Consider the following 14,819-nt stretch of genomic DNA (forward strand, 5'->3'; position numbering starts at 1 on the left):
CCACCAGAAACTGCTGGAGGTTTGTGCATGTGCACACGCGCATGCACGCACCTCAAGGGGAACAGTGGTGCTTGACCCCACAGTTCTGTATATCTATGTGTTTTGTGTGCTGGGGAGAAGGGCCAGCATTGGGGTGGGCGTCATTGGTCTGGAGTCTCCAGGAATCCCCATTCATCTCCAAGGGACTCTTGGAAGCAGGCCTGGAGATCTGAACGGCTTGATAGTGTGGAGAATACTGGGGGAAATATTGGCAGAGGTGGCGGGGGGGGGGCGGGATCTCCAGGCATAGCTTCTGTCGGAGTTGGTAACCCCACCCCACCACTCCTCCAATGAGCCCTTCACTTTACCCTCACAACACCCCTGTGAGGTAGGCAGAGTTGCCAACCCTGCAGGACTGGTGGCCTGGAGACTCCAGAAACTGGCCTCACTCAGCAGGTGACTCTTGAAAGCAGACCTTGCAGATGTTAACGTCTCAATAGTGTGGGGAAGATTGGGGAAAAAACATAGGGGGAAACATCTCCGGAGGCAGTTTCAGTCAGAGTGGGCAAACCTAATGGCTGAGCAGCCACCGAGGGCTCAGGGCTCTGAGAGGGACCTGCTGCCGAATGCCAATCCCGGAGACCAACTCTGTGCCGTAGCCCTCGCGTAGTGCTGGTGGAGCAACTCTCTCGGGGTCCGTCTAGGATAGCGGGGCATGGAGGGCAGTATGCCGAGGCCCCCCCCCCAAACAGGGAGGAACACACTTCTGCTCTAATCTTCTGCCCAATCTAACTATTGCTGGGTTGCCAAGCTCAGTCCAACCTGAGAGATTAGATTAGACTCGATCAAATCAGATTAGATCAGATTAGAGTAGAGTAGATCGGATCGGATTTGGTTGGATTTGACTGGATTGGATTGGATTCGATTCAAATTGATTTAATTAGATGAAGCTTGTTCACACAATCATGCTCCCGATTTTTGGTCATGTGCTTGTAAAAAGCAAGGCAGGAGGCAAGGAGCTTGGTTGTCTGCTAAGCCTCAGCTGGTTAGGACAAACATGCCCTACCCTGACTCCGTCCCCAGCTTCGGAACGAGGTAGGTGGAAAAATCGTCCTAGTCAGCTGAAGCTTAGCAGATGATCCAGCTCTTCAACTCTGATCTTGCTTTTTACAAGCACGGCCAGAAATCAAGGGCATGATCATGTGAACAACCCTAATCTAATCTAATCTAATCTAATCTAATCTAATCTAATCTAATCAAGGTAGGATAATCTAATCCGATCTGATCCGATCTAATCTATCAGGTTGGACTGAGCCTGGCAACCTGGTGATAGTTAGATTGGGCAGAAGATTAGAGCAGAAGTGTGTTCCTCCCTGCTTGGGGGCTCCTCAGCATACGGCCCTCCATGCCCCCCACATCTTGGGTAGACCTTGAGCGAGTTGCTCCACCAGCATCACACGAGGGCTGCAGCAGCGGGTTGGTCTCCGGGATCGGCAGCAGGTCCCTCCGAGAGCCCTAGTTCCTCACGGGTGGCCTTGCTTTGATCTAACTCACAATCCCCAAACAGGAGGGTAGCCAGCTCTCAAAACTGCGACCCAGTTTTGGAAGCTGGCTGCCCTCCTGTTTTATGATTTTGTGACTCAGCCTGAGGGTGCTTGTTCTACCCAGTTAATGATTGTGAAAAGAAGATAGATAGATAGATAGATAGATAGATAGATAGATAGATAGATAGATAGATAGATAGATGTTGCAAGGAACCTAGAATAGACAGGGAGCAATCGATTTACCTGCACTGATGAAGATCCAAATTCTGGGTCCTCCCCGCTTGCTTGGAAACGATGCCGGTGTGTCCACAGCCTCCTCGTCGCCAACTCTGTGGTTTAAGAATTCAGCGCCCCAGAAGGTGGCAGGGTCAACTGGCGTGCGGCATTGCCTTACAAGGAGCCTAGCTAGTGGTTCTCTCTTGGTGCAGCCAGCAGACAAGTGTCCCTTTCGAGAGAGGGGAGAAAAAGCAAGAGAAATGACCAATAGGGCCTTTCAGAGTGGCCAGCAAAAGCACCCTGTGCCACGCTCTGAGAAAAGGAAGTGGCTTCAAAGAGGAGGAAACTGTAGGGATTTGCTGGCGAGCCGAAGCGCAAATTCAGCAACAAACGACGCCTCACCATCCTCAGCGAGACTGTGGGAAGCATCTCTGCTGGCAAGGCCAGTCTCTGCTGCGAGGAGGGCAAGCAGAATGATGTGGGCCCCCCGAGTCGCATCCAGGGGGCCATCTCCAGAGAGCCAGCCATTGGCGTCCTAGTGGGAACCCCAACCTTGTGTCCCCAGACACTGTTGGACTACAACTCCCATCATGCCCCGACACAGTGACCAAATGTCATTGCGGCTGTGGATGATGGGAGTTGTAGTCCAACAACGTCTGGGGATCAAAGGCTGAGAACTCCTAGTGGGTAAAGAGGTGGGAGTTGCATAAACTGTGCCAAGTCAGGCAACCCAAGTCAGACAGGGGAGCAACGGCCAGGGCAGGAAACCATCATTCTTGAGGCCTCCGACAGGGTTTCCCTGTCTGTCCTAGTTGCATAAATATCCACTGCGCATCAGTCTGCAGGTGACTCTCCATTCTGTGCACGAGTTAAAAACAATGTAGCTGGTGGGGAGGTGATGGCGTGCAAGATCCGCGTTTGAGTAGGGGGGCTTTCCTTCCTATCTCCTTCAACAGCCAGGCACAGCTGCTGGTTTGGCCAGAGCCCTCCTATCCATAGGAACCTAGGAAGCTGCCATATACTGAGTCAGACCATTGGTCCATCTAGCTCAGTATTGACTGCACAGACTGGCAGCGGCTTCTCCAAGGTTGCAGGCAGGAATCTCTCCCAGCCCTACCTTGGAGATGCTGCCAGGGAGGGAACTGGGAACCTTCTGCTCTTCCCAGAGTGGCTCCATCCCCTGAGGGGAAGATCTTCCAGTGCTCACACATCAAGTCTCCCTTTCATATGCAACCAGGGTGGACCCTGCTTAGCAAAGGGGGCAAGTCATGCTGGCTACCACAAGACCAGCTCTCCTCTCTTAATGCACCCAGCCAGCCAAGGACTGCACCCAGCCAGCAAACACGAGCTGGGAATGGACTCTGGAGGGCTCACGCCACAGAACTCTCTTCCGTGGCTCATGGCCAGGTTCTTTGAACCCGTCCACTCACGGGTGGCTCTGCCCCTGCCAGACTCTTAACAGCCTTGGCGTGGGCCCTACAGATCACATCCAGCGGCCAGATTCCTTACCAGTCTTGAGAAAATCTCCCCAAGCCAATCCAACTCCCTTAGATTCTATCAGAGAGCACACCTGACATTCTCCCTAAGAACCCTGAGAGGTTTTCTGGGATGGGAACCCAGGATTCCCTAGGGACAAGGGGTGGAAACCACTCTTCTAAACCATCCAACCCATAGGACGCTTTGTCGATGGCTGACAGGTTTTCCATCTGGTGTTGCTGCACAGATGCCAGACTGACCACATAGTTCCTTCCTGTTTTATCTGCATTGCGTGTGTCTACATAGTACTGTTGTGGGGAAGGAGATTAGGACTGGGAGAAGCAAGCAGTCCGTCCCCCCCCTCCCCCAGCTCTGCCAGGTTTATTTATCATCAGCAATAACATGCATAGCTTGAAACTTCAAAGGCGCTCAGCTGCATTGCCTGGAGAGAAAAAGGTAACTCCTGCTAACCAAAGGAATTTGCGTCAACTTTAACTCGCCCGTTCAGAATTAGTTTGTAACGTGATCACTCTTTTGAACCCGGAATTGTCGGAATGGAAAATGGTACACATGTTCAGGACACAATGCTACCTTTCAAGTTCAAATATCCACAGGACTCATTTTCAAATGGAGAGGGAAATGTAAGGCTCAATGGATGCACCGCCTCTCTTGAAGACCGAAACGTTGGTATGCAAGTTGGTGAGCAGATTCCAGAAAGAATTCTACCGTTCGTGTTCTTGCGATTCCAACTGTTTATTACTATTCTTCCTGTCTTAGAAACATAGGAAACTTAGGAACATAGGAAGTCAGATTCCTGAGCCATCTAGCTGAGAACTGTCTACACCGAGGCTGCTCAACTTCGACCCTCCTGCAGATGTTGGCCTACAACTCCCATAATCCCTGGCTATTGGCCACTGTGGCTGGGGATTATGGGAGTTGTTGTCCAAGAACAGCAAGGGGGCCTAAGGTGAGCAGGCATGGTCTACACTGACTGGCAGCAGCTTCTCCAAGGTTTCAGGCAGGAGTCTTTCCCAGCCCTACTGGGAGATGCTGCCAGGGGTTGAACCTGGGACCGTCAGCATGCAAGTCCTATGGCAAACTAGTGTAAGGACATCCTAAAACGGATGACAGGGAATGTCTGCTGAAATGCACTGGCTCCTTCCAAACGGCCATGGAATGCATTGAGTTTGCGATTTGGAAATCCCGTGCATTCCTATGGCCATGTGGAAGGAAGCCGTGCATTTCAGTGGGCACTCCCTGTCATTCATTCTAGTGCAGTCCCTAGAGTCGACATGATCCTTGACTCCTTGTAACAGCAAACTCCAACCCCCCCCCCGCAATTATTGCATCTCTCCAAGCAAGGGGTGTGGCCATGGGGTGGGTGTGGCCATGTGGGCGTGGCCATCAGGGTGGGTGTGGCTGTGGGGGCTGACACGGAGGGCGCCTACAGATTCTGAATTTGCGACTACATCACTGCCCATCACCCTTTGGAAGCAAACACACAGCAAAGGCAGGACACAATGAACAGTTGCTGAAGGGCATCTGGTCCTGATACGAGGCAAATCCCTCCCATCAAAGCCCACCCCCACCCCCAGGTGGACTAAATTAGCATCCGGAGCAGAATGTTCCCCTCTGGGCTTTCTGCCACAGGCCCCTGCTTGCTTAGCCTCATTAGGGATCACTTCTAAATCATCCCCTCCCCGACCCAATTTCCATTATCTGCCAGGCGGGAAGAGAGAGAGAGAGAGAGAGAGAGAGAGAGAGAGAGAGAGAGAGAGAGAGAGAGAGAGAGACTAAAGTGTGATTAAAGCCTGCTACGCAGAAATGCTGCCACAGCAGAAGCCGATGCATAGCCAAGCAGGCTCCATAAGAGGAGGAGAGAAGAACTGCTTTCTTGGCAGTGCCCGGCAGTTAAACTTCACCTAAGCCAGAAGGAGATGAAAAACACAGGAGGATTCAGCTCTCTCTCTCTCTCTCTCTCCCCCGGTGACTCAGAGAGGCCTGCATTCCATGCACCACAAAGGAAAATTCACTCACCGGCCTGCCATCCAACCGGGGTTATGTGCACAGGGTCAGAAGCTGCCAGAGGCCAGACTCAGCAACCCACAGGTCTGTGCGCAGCCGTGCCGCCAGAACACACAAGTTGGAGGATCTCTTTGGGCGGCAGATGGCTCTGTCCACTGGCTTTCATAGGAACATTGGAAGCTGCCATATACAGAGTCAGACCCGTGGTCCATGTCACTCAGTATTGTCTGCACAGACTGGCAGCAGCTTCTCCAGGGTTGCAGGCGGGAGTCTCTCTCAGCCCTATCCTGGAGATGCTGCCAAGGAGGGGACTTGGAACCTAGATGCTCTTCCCAGAGTGGCTCCATCCCCTGAAGGGAATATCTCCCAGTGCTCACACATCAAGTCTCCCTTTCATATGCAACCAGGGCAGACCCTGCTTAGCTAAGGGGACAAGTCAGGCTTGCCACCACAAGACCAGCTCACCACATGCCCCACCTCTGACACCCCCCCCCCCCGCCATCTCCCGTCCCCCACTCAAGAGCGACCTACGGCTCAACTCTGACACTCTGCACAAGTGCAGAAAGAGCCGGCCAGGAGTCTGAATCCAGCTTCTTGAAAACTTTAGCACTCACGTGGTTTTAAACAACTCTGTTTGTAAGCCACCTCCAGGGCTTTTTAAGGTTGAAAGGCAAGATATGCCTTTCTTAAGTAAATATTTTTTTTAAACCAAACTTCGGGATTGCAGAGACATGCTTGGAAGAGTGTGTGGGCCATGGCTTCTGAAATCTCAGAGGATAAAGAAGTTCCTGAAGAGAAAGAGCCAGTGTGGCATAGTGGTTAGACAGCTGGACTAGGACCGGAGAGACCCGAGTTCAAATCCCCATTCAGCCATGAAGCTCACAGGGTGACTCTGGGGCAATCACTTCTCTCACAGCCTAACCTACCTCACAGGGTTGTTGTGAGGATAAACATAACCATGTACTCTGGGATCCTTGGAGGAAGAGCAGGATGTACATGAAAATAATAATAATAATAATAATAATAATAATAATAATAATAATGACGGCCAGTGGGAGGGCAGCATGAATTACTGTATATACACGAAGCACACGATTCATGAAGCTGCATGAATTATATCAGGGGGTCCTCAAACTTGGGTCCCCGATGGTGTTGGACTACACCACCCATCATCTCCAGCCTGGGCTGGGGATGATGGGCATTGTAGTTCAACATCTGTGGACCCAAGTTTGAGGACCCCTGGATTCTATAAAAGGCAGAAGTTTGTCCCCAGTGACCTTCTAGTTCTGCCTGCTTCTGTAATTCCACATGCTAAAGCAGGCTTCAGGATTGTGAGATCGACTTTCGGCTTGTTCCCATGATCATGAGGAGGTGGGCTGGATGGCATGTGAGCTCCTACCTTATCTCCTCCACACAATCCAAACCTCTGTTTGGGTTTGCAAATTCACCGAACACACGATCAAGGCAGGCACCGCATCCATTGCTAAAACTGGGAGCCTTAAGCCCCGCCCCACCAGGGAAGGTCTTCTAATGGCCCCTCTGCCTTCCCAGCATGCTTTGCACTGCCATTAGAAGGGGGAAACCTCATTACATCAGCAACTGCCCTCTGACTGGCCACGGAGGAGCAGGAGCGGGACCCAGCCCTGCTGAAGCGGCTGCAGACTGGATCATAGAGTGCATTTTGCAGAGCGACAGTTCCACAGCTTCAGCTCTCTATTGTTGCCATGGCAGCTCTGCCCTGATAGCTGGGGACAAAAGGTGAGTGAGTTCGCACGACCAGCCAAGGAAGGTAGGAGGACTCCCTTTCTGTCCTACCTTGGTTAAGAGCAGGGTAGAGAATCTCTGAGTTAGCCTGGTTTGGGAAACCTGGGCTGGAGGGATTTTTGTGAGTTCACACAAGCATTGTGGACTCAGGAAGCCCAGCTTTTAACCTGCTTCTGATGGCTGTGTGAACCAGCCCTTTGCCTGTCATCCCGCAGCAGCCAAATATAGTGGGTAGAGGTGGAGTCAGATGCAAAAACAATGACTCAGAGAGTGGAGCGATTACCGACAGCGTCGTGCAAGAGAACTGCATAGACAGGTAGGAATCTGCATCCAAGATACTACAAACCAAATGCAAAAATACAACATCGACAAGAGGCATCAGTGGGGCCACTGTGTGAAACAGGATGCTGGACTAGATGGGCCTCGGGCCTGATCCAGTAGGGCTGTTCTTATGTTCATGTGACCTATCCAAAGCCCTGGTCAAAGGCCACCAGCCAGTTAATATTCCCATTTTACAGGTGAGGAACACTGAGGCTGAGAAAGAAGCCATTTGCCCTGGCTCGCTAAGCCATGGCAGAAAAGTGTCCGGCTATTTTGCTGCCTCTTTTTGCTGGCTATTTAACCAGCGCTGGGAGTCAGAAGCTGTTTTATACCTGCTTCCCTCCTAAACACGGGGCCGACTTATCTTGCTTTAAAGGAAAGGAAAGGTTGTGCCGTCGAGTCGGTGTCGACTCCTGGCGACCACAGAGCCATGTGGCTTTCCTCCTTTCATACAGGAGTGGTTTGCCATTGCCTTTCTCCCGCGCAGTATGAGATGACGCCTTTGCCCTGTGAGCACCTGCCTCCCACACCTTCCTATATCGCTGCTGCCTGATATAGGTGACTATAAATATATATTTACTAGGCACCGTCTGGGAAGCACACCAGCGGGGATTCGAACTAGCAGCCTCTCGCTCCCTAGGCAAGTTCCTTTGCCATTGTGCCATGAACTTCTTTATTCAGAAACAATTCCATTTTTCTCCTCCTTTCCCTCCCTTTTCTTTTTGACTCCACCCCACCAAACTCCCTACAGCAGAGATTCTCAACGTGTGGGTCCCCAGATGTAATTGGACTTCAACTCCCATAATTCCCAACCAAAGGCCGCTGGGGCTGGGGATTATGGGAGTTGAAGTCCAATAACATCTGGGGACCCACACGTTGAGAAACCCTGCCCTACAGGATCCCCACTGGGACAAACTTCTAAAATTGCAAAATGTGGAAGTCTACTAGGTAGAATGCACCAGCATTCCCAGCAGCTTTTCCCGATTTCCAACAGCTCATACAGTGATCTCTTCATCGATTCTGCTCTGCCTTCTGCACACCCCAGCTCTGAAGCCAGACTGTCGGACTCCCAACAAACTGTGTCATGGGAAAGCTCTCACAAAACCTGTCCTGCTCAACTCGCGAAGAAGAAAATCTTTTGCATTGCACAGCACTGCGGAAAAAAGAACCAGCAGCGTCTCAAGAACACATCACTGGGATAGATTTCTTGCCCAACAAGGTATTTCACAACCACCCAGAAGCGTAAATGGAGGGAAACCGTCATCTGGTCGTATGGAGCTCAGCTCAGGGAAGGGAAAGAAAGGAGAACTGAATCTTCAGCCAAGGCAAACAGATGTAAACGCAAGAATGCTGAAGCAGAGTTTTGCTCAAGGGACAGAGGGGATTGCTGGAACGGCCGACATTGTGGCTGAAAAAATCCCCACCCGGCCGCCCACCCAACCACCCCTGATTTTCTTCTGCAAATTTTGATAGCCAATGTATCCCACCTCCCTGGATGTATGGATATTCAGAACATATCTTAAATTCTGCCTCGGTACTCAACATCCCATGATTTCCAGAAGGACACACCATTTGACAGTATCTGACAGCTGCCTTCAAATCGCATTCCGAAAATGTTATACTCCTTGCATTCAATCAGGAAACAAGCAGAAAATGAAAAGAAAATGGTCCCATGTGGAACTGCTGTTGAGATCCTGAAACTCCAATATCACATTTGGGGCTCAAACGGCATGCTCCCAATCCAAAATTGCAGTTTTTGAAACCAAAATTTCATCTTTGCTCTGGGCCACACAACACACACACACACACACACACACACACACACACACACCCTGCATCCATTTCGGGGGGGGGGGGCTTTCAGCACCAAGCCAGGAGCTGGAGTGATCCCCATCATCTGCACATTGCATAGGACATCTGGAACACCTTTTGCCCGGGCAAAATACCTTTGGGTTGGCTGATTTGCCTGTTTCTGTTCCTCCTCTTCTGCCTCGCAGTGGACACCTTCCTTTGCCATGAGATGAAGCAGCTGTGTGGATCTCTCCAAATGCCTGCTGCTTGGAGGCTGAGAGAGGGATATTTTCAGATGGACTCAGAAGCCAAGAAGAGTCATTCAGCACGGCCAACGCCCACTCCAAATGGCCACCGGGAGACCTTTGGGCCTACTCTCCATCTTCAGATGGACCATGGAGTGGCTTCTTCACGGGGAAAGCAACACTCCAACCTCAGCCTGCATCTTATCTACTCTTGAAAGATGCAGGCAGGGCATAAGAAGAAAAATTAAAATACACGCCACACCAGAATCTCAGGATGAGAACTGGCAGGGTTTGCTTCTCTTAAAATCAGCAGCTGGGAGACAGGGTGTAACTCGGTGACCTGGACAGCTGGCTGAGGTCCTGCTCAACCTCACAGTTAATATAAGCAGTTGTTTCCTTGAGTGGGGAGAAGGGAAGCTACTCGCCAGACTTCTTAAACACACTGGGATCTTGCTCAAGGCAAAGTTTGGAAAATCACAGGAAACAGAGAGCCTTTGAATAGATCGTGCCCTGTTTGAACTGAGAAGACTTCAAAAGACTGTACACTCTACAAATCCATCAGGGAGGCGAAGAGGTGGACGGTGGCTTTGGGTGCAGGAATTCACATCTCAGCGTGGATACCTTGGGGCAGGTTGCGGGGGGTCCAGAAGTGCCTGGTCCCCTCAGGCCTTGGATTTGGGGCGCCATGAAGGTGAGCCGAAGGGAGACGGTCTGTAGCCAGAAATGTTCCGATGAGGAATCTAACTGAGCAAAGAATCAATGCAGGAGAGCCAACACATACACGTATGTGAGGAGAGCTGGTCTTGTGGTAGCAAGCATGACTTGTCCCCTTAACTAAGCAGGGTCTGCCCTGGTTGCATATGAAAGGGAGACTAGAAGTGTGAGCACTGCAAGAGATTCCCCTCAGGGGTGGAGCTGCTCTGGCAAGAACATCGAGGTTCCAAGTTCCCTCCCTGGCAGCAGCTCCAAGATAGGGCTAAGAGAAATTCCTGCCTGCAACCTTGGAGAAGTCGCTGCCAGTCTGTGAAGACGATACTGAGCTAGATAGGCCAATGGTCTGACTCGGTATATGGCAGCTTCCTATGTTCCTTCTACAAGGGCTAGAGCTTAGCTTTTTAAAAAAACGAAAGCTGGAATCCGGGCGAATCGGGCTAAGATATCTGGGTGAGATGCTTAAAATCCGGGTGAAACCTGAAATTCCAGAGGGCATGGCAACGCTACCTGTGGTGCATGACCTATACCTCCAGCAGCAGAAAGGGTGGAGAGACTTCCCTTTTTAACTGGAAGTTCAGCATTTAGTTCAACTGGAAGTTCAACTTGGAATGGCCACCAAAGGCCATCATGACTTCCCCGCAGGTAGCCAGATCTTACAGTGGGACTCAATCCCTGGGCAAGCCCCATTTAAATGAATGGGGACACATTTGTTTTTCCCAAGTCTCCATTTCGGAATTTCAAAGAGGACTCTTGGAAATACAAGGTATTTTAAAATGGAGGCATGAGTTCGCTTCTGAGCAACTTCCACCTCCCGTCCCAGAAATTCCTGAGGGAGATGTCTCTGCCCAGAGAGGCAGACACATGTGGGCAGGTTCCAAGAAGACGAGAAGAACAGCAAGTCCATGGGTGGGGAGAGGAGGGCGTTGGCCGTTCTGGGATGGTAATTAGCAATGACAGAAGTGGCACGAGTCGGACTGGATGTACAGCTCTTGTCTCACGACTATGATTATCCCTTTCCCTGAAAAAGCTCACCTTCACTTCTGTGGTGGCTTTGCCCTGGTGGCCCCAAAATCCTCTTTAGTCTCCGAGCATGATGGCGCTTAATTTGCAGGGGAGGGGGCCCCTCCGAAGGCCTTTAGGTCCAGGCTCCAAAATTACCAAGGTACAGCCACGTCTCAGCAACAAGAGCCTTCATCTACATAGCCATGCTGAGCCTCCATATGCAGAGGCAGTATGCCAGCATGACCAGCTGCTGGGGAGCAACACCACAGTTGTAGGGCGATTGTTGTCATGTGCCACCTGTGGGCTCCCCAGAGGCATCTGGTGGGCCATGGTGGGAAACTGCAGGAGGTGCTTTATTTATTATTTATTTTATTTGAAATATTTATAACCCGCCCCTCAAGTGCACTTCTGCTTGGGCCGGCTCACAACAATAAAAGAGGTACAGGACACAATAAAAGTAATAAAATTAACAAACAAGTTAAAAGTCAGGTTAAAACCACGCTCATTATTGGGTTCAAATTAGAAGTTATTTTCCAAGCTAAAAAGCTGAAAATTATAAAAAGTTAAAGAACCTACCAGATATAACCAAAAATGGAGCATGAAAAAGCCTCCTTTAAAAAGGGGTGTTTTTAGTTGTTTCTTTAAAAACACTGAGGGAGGGAGCAGGGTGAAGCTCTTCAGGGAGGGCGTTCCAAAGCCCAGGGGCCACAACCGAAAAGGCCCTGTCTCTAGTCTCCGCCCACCTGATCTCTGTTAGAGGCGGGGCCATGAGCAAGGGAGCTTTCCAGATTAGCCCCTGCCACAGTGTCACTAACGTGTCCGTTAAGTGTGCTTCCGTACTTCCTGTGTCGTGACACCGCAGTTCCTGCACTAACAGCAAGGGGCCGTTCACATTTCCGATGCCTTCTTTCGGATTCAATCTTTGCGCTATAGTGCTACCACGTTGCATGTGCTTCGCAAAAAAGTAGCTGCATTTCCCCATTGTAGGAGTTAGAGATTTGGGGGATCGTTTTCAATACAATCCTGCCAAGCCAATCTCTGCTGGGGTTTTAATCCTGGTGGGGTTAACAAGAGACTGGATTTTGTTGGGTAAAGTAAAGGTAAAGTGTGCCGTCAAGTCGGTGTCGTCACGGTTGACTTTGGTAGGATACAAGAGGGGTTTACCCCTGCCATCTCCCACACAGTATGAGATGATGCCTTTCAGCATCTTCCTAGATTGCTGCTGCCCAATATAGGTGTTTCCCATAGTCTGGTGAACATACCAGCAGGGATTTGAAACAGCAACCTCAGGCTCCCTAGGCAAGTTACTTCCCCGCTGTACACCTTGTAAATTCCAGAGGGAGCTCTGTCTTGATCCAAACTTCACAGAGTCTTTGTCCTTGCGACCAAGGTGTTGTTAAGAGCTGGTCCTGTGGTAGCAAACATGAATGGCCCCTGTTGCTAAGCAGGGTCTGCCATAGTTTGAATTTGGATGGGAGACCGCATGTGAGCACTGTAAGACATTCCCCTTAGAGGATCACGCTCCTCTGGGAAGAGCACCTGCAGGCTTGCATGCAGAAGGCTCGAAGTCCCCTTCTTGGCATCTCCAGATAGAGACTCCGGCCTGCAGCCTTGGAGAAGCCGCTGCCAGTCTGGGTAAGCAGTCCTGAGCTAGATGGACCAAGAGTCTGACTCAGTAGAAAGCAGCTTCCTATGTTCCTAAATTTGTTTGGCATACTTGTATACTGCCTCGAACCCATGTCTCTGGGTGGTTTGCAATAAAGCAGACTAAAAACAAAGTTTTTTAAGATGGAAACAATTTAGTATTTATTGCAAATGGGCACCAAAGAGTAGAGATGTGCCTGGAACCAACTGGCCCAGTACGGTTCGAGTCCGGACTGGACTTGAACCCGACCGGGCCAGTTCAGTCCAGTACCCCCTCGAAACCCACCCCCCCAGCTCAGTCTGTTCCGCGGGGGTTCACGGACCTTTTTTTTGTAAAAAAAAAGATTTTTTAAAAAAAATCTTATCCCCCTTGGGGGATTTGCTGGAGCCGGCGGGGTGTGTGTGTGTGTTTGTGTGTCTGTGGAGGTTCCCCCCTCCCCCCGCTGGCTCTTTTTATTGCCCCCTCTGGCTGGTTCAGCCGACTCTTCGGCTGGTTTTCAGCCTTCTCCGGTTTGCACACCCCTACCAAAGAGCAGGAGTGGAGGTAAACCAGCTGCAATCTGAAGCCCTCGAGGTACATAAGTCACACCCTCCCTTCTTCCTTCTGCCCCACCTTCTCCACTTGACCCCTCTGTGTCATCCAGCTCCATCCAGGGTCCGTCCCTCACACCTGCACAGCATCGCACCACCACGGCCGGACGAGGTCCCACACTCCTTTCCCTCCAACCTCTCCTCTAAAAGGCAAGCATTTGTCGCAGTCTATGTGGGGGCACCCGATATCTGAGCGCCAAAATCCCTTGGCTTCGGTTTCAAATCCCGCCGCCTTCAGCCACTTCGATTCGACAAGCTCCAATCCAGATGAACAGCTTAGTTCCTGGGGGGTTTCTCCCCTGTTATGCTGGTGTGACCAATCAAGTTGTAACCAAATCGGATTACTCTCCCGCTCTTGCATAAGAGGCCGCACAGAGGATTAGGAACAAAAAACGGCTATTTTGCAAAGCAGTTTGTGAAAACACACACGACACGGCCTGACATGTACTTCCCAGACAGCTGGTATTTTCAGCCCGGGAGCAATTTCCCCCGTCCTGCGTTTTTTCTATGAATTGCCGCAGAGTTCATTGAAGAGTCGAACCATATATCTTCGAGGGACGTTACATGTCATTTTTCTTACAGGGTTCAACTTGCTCAGAACCTGCAATTAATACCTCTCCCTTGTCAAACATTACAAATCATTGTTATTGTAAGCTCTTCAGTAAAGCTCCATATAACCTTAATACTCTTTTTTGGTGGGGGAGGAACAGAGGAACACAGAAAGCTGCCCAACTGAGTCAGACCCTTGGTCCATCAAGCTCAGGATTGTCTTCACAGACTGGCAGCAGCTTCTCCAAGGTTGCAGGTAGCAACCCTATCTTGGAGACGCTGTTGGAGATGGAGTTCCAGTGCATCCACCTTTCGGACCAACTATCCTAATTACCATTAGGGGCACTGGAAGTAAAGGCACTTAGTGAAGGTCCCCTTACCTGTCCCTGCTTTACTTCTATTCTATGACCCCTTCTTTGACTCCTCAGGTACTTCCTGTAGCGAGTCAGTCCTACTTCCTTTCTCCTTGGAGAGCAGATGGGAGCATCTCTCTCCCCCCCACTCCTATTCATTAAGTAGCTCATAGTTAGGATTGGTCTTACCCTATCTCAAATGGGTACCCTATCCACACACAAGCTTTGTGATGCAAATTCTAGCTTATCTCGACATATTTCCAGATTTTTAAAATGCTGGTTTTAAGCTACTTTTTCTGAAAATGCAAATAGGGAGAGGCTCTCTTTAGAAATGCAGATATCGCTCTTTAGGAAGTTCTCTATCCCCCCCCCCTCGCCCCATTGATTAGAAGAAAAACACGGATGCATGCCATGTGAACTTGTTTCAAAACAAAACCCAAGAGCAGAGGGGAGGGGCTGCTTCCCTCAATGACATGAGTGTTGTTCAAAGTGGCTTCGCTCAACATTTACTCCGAAGCCTGAAGCCAAATGCAAATAATTCCCTGGTCATGAATCGCAGTAAACCCATCGTAAAGCCAGAGTGGTGTAGTGGTTAGAGTGCTGGA

General features: G+C 50.4%; 1 protein-coding gene and 1 long non-coding RNA gene across 11 annotated transcripts in view; one reads left to right on the top strand and one right to left on the bottom strand.

The window, feature by feature from the left end:
- Window positions 1-14,819, bottom strand: part of CMKLR1 (chemerin chemokine-like receptor 1) — an 80,261-nt gene that overhangs the window by 19,177 nt on the left and 46,265 nt on the right. For 6 of the 9 annotated variants that reach the window (XM_053280405.1, XM_053280402.1, XM_053280406.1 and 3 more), the window contains one exon: window positions 1,767-1,968. The gene's annotated coding sequence lies outside the window, so the exon portion shown is untranslated. Of the gene's footprint in view, window positions 1-1,766; window positions 1,969-3,806; window positions 3,952-6,639; window positions 6,707-9,271; window positions 9,299-14,819 lie in introns of those variants that run through there. The other 3 variants (XM_053280409.1, XM_053280408.1, XM_053280407.1) reach the window with 3 other exon arrangements.
- LOC128338230 (uncharacterized) overlaps window positions 7,129-14,819 on the top strand; it is a 35,723-nt gene continuing 28,032 nt past the window's right edge. For both annotated transcript variants that reach the window (XR_008312551.1, XR_008312552.1), the window contains exon 1: window positions 7,129-7,320. This is a non-coding gene — a long non-coding RNA (uncharacterized LOC128338230). The remainder of the gene's footprint in view (window positions 7,321-14,819) is intronic.

This window comes from Hemicordylus capensis, chromosome 15 (assembly GCF_027244095.1).
Source record: "Hemicordylus capensis ecotype Gifberg chromosome 15, rHemCap1.1.pri, whole genome shotgun sequence".
Lineage (NCBI taxonomy): Eukaryota > Metazoa > Chordata > Lepidosauria > Squamata > Cordylidae > Hemicordylus > Hemicordylus capensis.